The sequence below is a fragment of the Macrobrachium rosenbergii genome, chromosome 58 (genome assembly GCF_040412425.1).
Source record: "Macrobrachium rosenbergii isolate ZJJX-2024 chromosome 58, ASM4041242v1, whole genome shotgun sequence".
NCBI lineage: Eukaryota > Metazoa > Arthropoda > Malacostraca > Decapoda > Palaemonidae > Macrobrachium > Macrobrachium rosenbergii.
This window is the reverse complement of record NC_089798.1, coordinates 2195922-2203421: the sequence shown is the minus strand read 5'-3', so window position 1 is coordinate 2203421 and position 7500 is coordinate 2195922. Positions and strand designations below refer to the sequence as shown.

General features: G+C 39.8%; 1 protein-coding gene across 2 annotated transcripts in view; it reads left to right on the top strand.

The window, feature by feature from the left end:
- The window catches only part of LOC136837198 (putative neural-cadherin 2), a 1292835-nt gene that overhangs the window by 410585 nt on the left and 874750 nt on the right, over positions 1-7500 (top strand). Inside the window, exon 3 of one of the 2 annotated variants that reach the window (XM_067101868.1) lies at positions 20-167. The exons of the other annotated variant lie outside the window; for it this stretch is intronic. The gene's annotated coding sequence lies outside the window, so the exon portion shown is untranslated. The remainder of the gene's footprint in view (positions 1-19; positions 168-7500) is intronic. 2 annotated transcript variants of the gene reach the window in all.

Below are 7500 nucleotides of genomic sequence, written 5' to 3'. Positions count from 1 at the left end.
TTTATTTTAATTCTTTCAGGAGACATTGAGCCGAACCCTGTGACTGTTATTCATTATCGTAGAAAAATTGCAGACTGCATTACTCAAATATTCGAGGCTTAAGGTCAAATTGTCCTGATCTCCAGAGTTGTGCCCGTAGCTACGATTTGTTTTTATCTGACACACTTGTAAGTAGTAACAAGTTAAAAGTTTAGATTTTAATCCCAGGGTTTGTTGGCCCTGGTTTTATTTATCGTTGTAACATCCCACATGCATAAGGTATGGCTGTATACACTTAAGTCTAGATGACCTATTTATCATCAGAAGAACTTGTAGTGTAGTTACCATGAAGTTATTTTTTGAGATTTTCAATAATTTCTACAATGAGAATGATCGCACACATTGCTTTGTACTTTATCATCAATAGCATTAAGTCTAGCACTACGCTCTTTACGCTTTTCACACCGCCAATACGTAGTGTCATTAACCTTTTTATCAACAACGTAGGCATAACCACTTAAAAGAAGCTTTCTTCCTCCTCGTGTTGTCGTAACGAAATCCGTGATCAATTCAAGGGACAGTAAATTTCAAATAGAAAAGAAAATTTGTTTTCCTTGTTACCTGTAACGAAATTGGTAATTATCTATTTAAGGTTAGTGGTAATTATCTAATTTACGACCCACCCAAGATTGCTTCGACTTCTTGTACATTCGCCCTCATGTCTGTTCGGCATTTTATCCTTTCAGAATCCTGGCCATTCGTTATCATGTCCATTCTTCTTCCTGTCTGTTCGTATTCATGTCCATTCGGCTTCTTGGCTTCGGCCTCTTGTCTTTCGGCCTAAGTGCGTTCGACATCATGTCCTACTACCAAAGTTGCATTTTGCTTTAGATATTTAAAAAAAAAAAAATTCTTGATAATCTTGATAGCTGGCGTGGAGAAGATCCCAGTGTTTCTTCCTTCTGTTTTCTTTTTAACTGTTCCAGTATGTTCTCTCCCAAGATGATTAGGTTCTATAGATTTTTATGTCAGCACAGTATCTGTGTGGATGAGCCCAAGCTTAGTAATATACAGTGCCTGTTCCAAAGAGCTGTATATCTGCAGACCGATTTCTGTCTTCCTGTGCTCTCCAAAGTTGCAGAAAAACTTATTTTTAAACCACTATACAAATATTTGGAATCCGGGGATTGTTAGCTGACAGTCAATATCCATATAGGAGGCAGTTAGGTACTTGAAACTGCTCTGTTAGATTTGATATGCCTTTGCAAGAGAACCTTGATAAGGATTTTGAGTGTAGAGTAATTCAAATAAATTTCAGCACTGCTTTAGGTTTAGTAAACTTAAGGCCATTATTTTATAAACTTTAGAATCTTGGAGTAAGTGGCTATGTTTCAAGTTTACTTCAAGATTACCTAACAAGTAAGTAGTGGCAAGTTGCTGTTGATGGAATCTTTAGCAAAGCAAGACCTCTTATGTCTGGAGTTACATCAGGTAGTGTACTTCGCTCACAGTTATTTTTAGTGTACAGAAGTGATATGGTTGTTGTCCTGGAAAACAAGATTGTTCCGTATGCTGATGATGCAACACTTGCAGTGCAGTAAGGTCTCTACTTATATGAAATGAAGCTGCCCTTAGTCTCAAGCATGACATGAAGTGGATCAGTGATTGATGCAGTCAGTGAGGTATGAGGTTGAACTCTAGTAATAAGAAAACACCATTGATTAGTAGATCTTGTACTGATTTTTAACGTTATCCCCCCTTTCAGGTGAATGGGACTCTGCTGAATGAGTCTGAAGCTTTAACTATACTTGGTGTAACTTTTGGCTCGCATTTTACTTTTGAGAAACATCTAATGAAAGTGTCAGCAAGTGCCATATGGAAGTTAGGTATTGTACATAAGACCTCATATATTTTTAATTGATAAAATCAACACTGTTCTCTGGTGTGGATTCTGCTTCTGTCAGAGATTTATCTCTTTTAGATAGAGTTGTTTGTGGTAGTTTGTTTTTATCTTAACATTAGCCGTTATGAACCAAACCATCGATGGATAGTCTCTTGTTTGACAATTTTTCGTAAGTTGTATTTTAACAGAGAACTTTCATATTCAAAATTGTTCACCAATCCTCATTTCATGCTGAGAGCGATCAGATTTGCTAAAAAGCAGCGCCAATATGCAGTAAATGTGCCTCGCTGTCGAACGTCTCAGTTCCAGGGGGCATTTTCCAGAGAAGTAACTGAATACCGGGATCTTTCCCTGAAAAAAGCGGGACGCCATATCTTAAAAACTAACCATAGAATTTTCTTGAAAATAATCTCATTAGGTTTCCCACACCCAAATTCTCTTTGGAAGTACGAATCTAATCCCAACCTACCCAAAGCCAACCTAACCGGGGCTGGTGCAATGCTAGCATACATCTCGGGAATTTGCCTCCAGGGGTCCTTTATTCCTCACGCTATTGAACTGTGGAACAATCTCCCTGAGGATATTGTGCAATTGGAACTTAAAAAATTCAAGTGAAGATTGAGTGCATTACTAGCCTAAAACAGATCTTGTATTTTACTTATACTTGATATATTTTCTTATTCATTCGTAAAAATATTTTTTATTTTCTAATAACTTATCTCATCTTTCTGTATTCCCCATTATCTTCTGTCACCCTTTTCTAATGGACACCATTGGAAGCTTGAATTTCAAGTCAGTGGCCTCTGTGGACGTGTTCCTCGTGATAGGGTTAATCTTCTGAACAACAATAATAATAATAATAATAATAATAATAATAATAATAATAATAATAATAATAATAATAATAATAATAATAATAATAATAATGGAACTTCTGGCAACAGAGGACCTTCGTCAGGCAGCCAGGTAGACAGCCCAGTCAACGGGGAAGACGGTCAGGTACTCTGAGGACGTCATCCAGCAACTGACCACCACAACGACAGTAACCAGCAAGCGGAGACTGGAGCTACAGAGCCTCTGCAGCTCCAATCTCCGGTCTCGGTGCATGCCTCTGCAGCAGAGGCATACCAAAAGAAGAAATGGACAAGAGAAGAAAATAAGGAAATATAGAGATGCTACATCAGAAGCAACCCAACAGAAAGAGGAAACAGAAGAAGACTGGTCAACATCTGGAATGAGAGAAATAACACCCCTCAAACAGAACAGAGGCTAGTAGACCAATTATGGAACATAAAGGAAAAGAACTGGCTCTCCACAACAGAAAGAGAGGAACTGGAAAGAGAAATAGCACCCAGCAACGAAGGACAAGAAGATGAACTAAGAGATGATGACAGAAAACGACAGGAATGATGAGCTACCAAACAACGACACACGAGGAAACACGGGTGGAAAAGATCAGAAAATGGATGAAGCCAGATGAAGAAAGAACAAAGATCCCTTCCATGAAAGCCTACAACACAAAGAAACTAAGGGAGAAAACAAGTGAAGTTAATGAAATAATGAGACTAATGCACACCACCAGTATCACAGAAACAAATAACCTGGAATATGCAGGAGCAAGACTAGTAGAACTCATGGGGATACAAACACCAACACCATCACAACCAACCCAACAGAAACCAAAACAGCAACCGCCAAGGAAAAGGCTCCTGGAAAAACAAATCATGGCAATGAGATCTGACTTGAGTAAACTGAAAGAGATGGCAGAAAAGAGGCTAAGAAGCAAGAAAGCAAGAGAAGCACTGAATGAGAAATACAAAGTACAGGAGAAGGGACTAAACAACACAATAGAAGATATAAAACAGAGACTTAAAGCCAAAGCACATAAGATCTAATGGTACGTGAACAGGAATAAAGGATACCAACAGAACAAACTCTTTGGAACCAACCAGAAAAGACTATTCAGACAACTAAGATGGGTAGACAACCACCAGGAAATTCCTGAAGCTGAACTAGGTAAGAGACTCTGGGAAAATATATGGAGCAATCTGGTATCACTCAACAAACATGCAACATGGCTCCAGGAAGTCAAGGCAGAAGAAATGGGGAGAATAAAACAAAGATTCACCGAGATCACAATGGTCAGACACCAGCTAAAGAAAATGACCAACTGGAAAGCCCGGGGTCGCGATGAAGTCCATGGATACTGGCTCAAAAACTTCAAGGCCCTACACCCATGAATAGCAGAACAACTCCAGCATTGTATCACAAACCGCCATGCCCCCAATGGAGAACATCCTTAGTACAGAAAGACAAGAACAATGGAAATATAGCAAGTAACTACAGGCCTATCACCTGCTTACCAACAATGTGGAAGTTACTAACAGGTATCACCAGTGAAAGGCTATACAACTACCTAGAGGATACAAACACCATCCCCCACCAACAGAAAGGCTGCAGAAGGAAGTGTAAGGGAACACAAGACCAACTCCTGATAGACAATATGGTAATGAAGAATAGTAAGAGAAGGAGAACCATTCCAAGCATTGCATGAATTGACTACAAGAAAGCCTTCGACATGATACCGCACGCATGGCTAATAGAATGTCTGAAAATGTATGTGGCAGAGGAAAACACCATGCACAACTGGAACAGAGTGCTCACAAGCTCTGGGATAAGACTGGCAGAGGTTAATATCAGGAGAGGGATCTTTCAAGGCGACTCACTGTCCCCACTACTCTTTGCAGTAGCCAAGATTCCCACGACAAAAGTACTGCAAAAGATGGACACTGAGTACCAACTCAAGAAAGGAGGCAAGAGAATCAACTACCCGATGTTCATGGACGACATCAAGCTGTATGGTAAGAGCACCAGGGAAATAGATACCCTAATCCAGACTGTAAGGATTGTATCTGGGGATATCAGGATGAAGTGCGGAATAGAAAAATGGGCTTTGGTCAACACAAAAAGGCAAAGTAACAAGGACTGAAGGGATAAACCTACTAGACGGAGATAGCATCAAACACATAGATGAGACTGGATACAAATACCTGGGAATAATAGAAGGAGAGGATATAAAATATCAAAAGATGAAGGACGTGATCAAGAAAGAATATATGCAGAGACTTAGGTGATACTCAAGTCAAAACTCAATGCCAGAAACATGACAAAAGCCATAAACACATGGGCAGTACCAGTAATCAGATATCGCGTAGGAGTAGTGGAGTGGACGAAGCCTGAACTCTGTAGCATAGACCAGGAAACTAGGAAACACATGACAATACACAACACACTACACCCAAGAGCAAATACAGACAGACTATACATAACATGAAAGGAAATGGAGAGAGGACTACTAAGCATAGAGGACTGCGTCAACACTGAGAGCAGAGTGCTGGGGCAATATCTGAAAACCGGTGACTAAGAAGTGCATGGGAAGAAGGACTGATAAAAGTAGACGAAGATCCAGAAACATACAGAGCCAGGAGAATGAAAAACAGAACAAAGGAGTGGCACAACAAACCAATGCACGGACAGTACATGAGACAGACTAAAGAACTGGGCAGCGATGAAACATGGCAATGGCTACACAGGGGAGAACTCAAGAAGGAAACGGAAGGAATGGTAACAGTGACACAAGATCAGACCATAGGAACCAGATATGTTCAAAGAACTATAGTGGAAATAACATCTCACCCATATGCAGGAAGTGCAATATATGAAAGATGAGACCATAAACCACTTAGCAAGCAAGTGTCTGGCACTTGCACAGAACCAGCACAAAAAGAGGCATGATTCAGTAGCAAAAGCCGTCCACTGGAGCCTATGCAAGAAATGCCAGCTAGCTTGCAGTAATAAGTGGTACAAACACCAACCTGAGGGAGTGATAGAAAACGACCAGGCAAAGATCGAAATGGGACAACTCATCGCCGCCATCTCATCGCCAGCCAACTCATCACCGCCAACTCATCTCCGGCCCAACTTATCCCCGGCCAGTTGACCTAAATCATTTAGCAATCCCTGATGAATATTCGACCTACGAAACAGAGCCAAACCAGAAGGAAGATTTTTTATTAAAAGACAGTGGTCCCAGTGAAGATACAATTTTGCTATTTGGAAGGAGAAGTTGGTTGCAACATTTGGTATCGGCAGAAGTTTGGTATGTAGATGGAACGTTTAAGATTGCTCCCACGCTATTTTCTCAGGTGTATATTGTAATGGCTCAAAAATTCAGAGGTGTCATTCCAGTGCTTTATGCTCTATTACCTAACAAACGGAAAGTTACATATTCAAGGCTATTTAAAATGATAAAAAAAGAATGTCAACCAACAGTAAACCCGAAATCGGTTGTATGTGATTTTGAAATTGCAGCATTTTTGGCAATCAAGGAAAATTTTCCACAAGTCGAACTAAAAGGGTGCTTCTTTCACCTTAGCCAAAACATGCAAAAACACATTGCGGCTTTGGGTCTAAGTTCTCGCTATAATAACGATAGCCAGTTTTTTCTTTACAAGTAAAGATGATACTGGCGCTTGCATTTGTACCTGTCAATCATATTGATTCATATATTGATGTCTTAGCTGATGAATTATCCCCAGAGCATGTGCCAATCTTGAACTGGCTTGAAGACAATTATATAGGTCAGTTAAACAGACGTGGAAATAGCAGACGTGCACCACTCTTTCCATTGAAATGTGGAATTTGTATTTTCGAACTTTGAATCATGAAGATAAAACAAACAACCATGCAGAAGGAGCGAACAGAAGATTACAAATGGAATTAGGAATGGAACATCCTACACTCTGAAATTCATAAATGCACTTAAAAAGTTCAGAAAGGTAGAGATTTTTATTTGGAATCACTTATAGCAGGCAGTTCACCACCCGGCAAATTAAAAAAGTACAGGGATACTGATTCCCGCATTCTTAGAATTGTCCAAAATTTTACTGAAAGGACTCCCATTGAATATTTAAGAGGCATTTCTCATAACATAAAATAATTTTTTTTTCTATATTTTCATGGATTTTTTGTCTTTAATTATATGGTGTTAATTTATTTTGTGTCATGAAAGAGTCATACTTGATTCTGAATAAAGGTGTTTTAAATATTTACTGAATTTCATTAATCACTGCCGGGAATGAGTTGGGCCAGGGATGAGTTGGGCCAGGGATGAGTTGGGCCGGGGATGAGTAGGCGGCGATGAGTTGGCGGCGATGAGTTGGCGGTGATGAGATGTACCCTACTCGGCAAAGATCCTCTGGGACTATGGTAACAGAACAGATAGGGTGATACGTGCCAATAGACCAGACGTGACATTGATTGACAAAATCAAGAAGAAAGTATCGCTCACTGATGTTGCAATACCAAGGGACACCTAAGTAGGTGAGAAAGAAAGAGAAAAAAATTATAAGTCTCAAGACCTGAAAATCAAAATAAGAAGAATATGGGATATGCCAGTGGAAATTGTACCCATAACGATAGGAACACTAGACACGATCCCAAGATCCCTGAAAAGGAATCTGGAAAAACTAGATGCCGAAGTAGCTCCAAGACTCATGCAGAAGAGTGTGCTATTAGAAACAGCACACACAGTGAGAAAAGTGATGGACTCCTAAGGA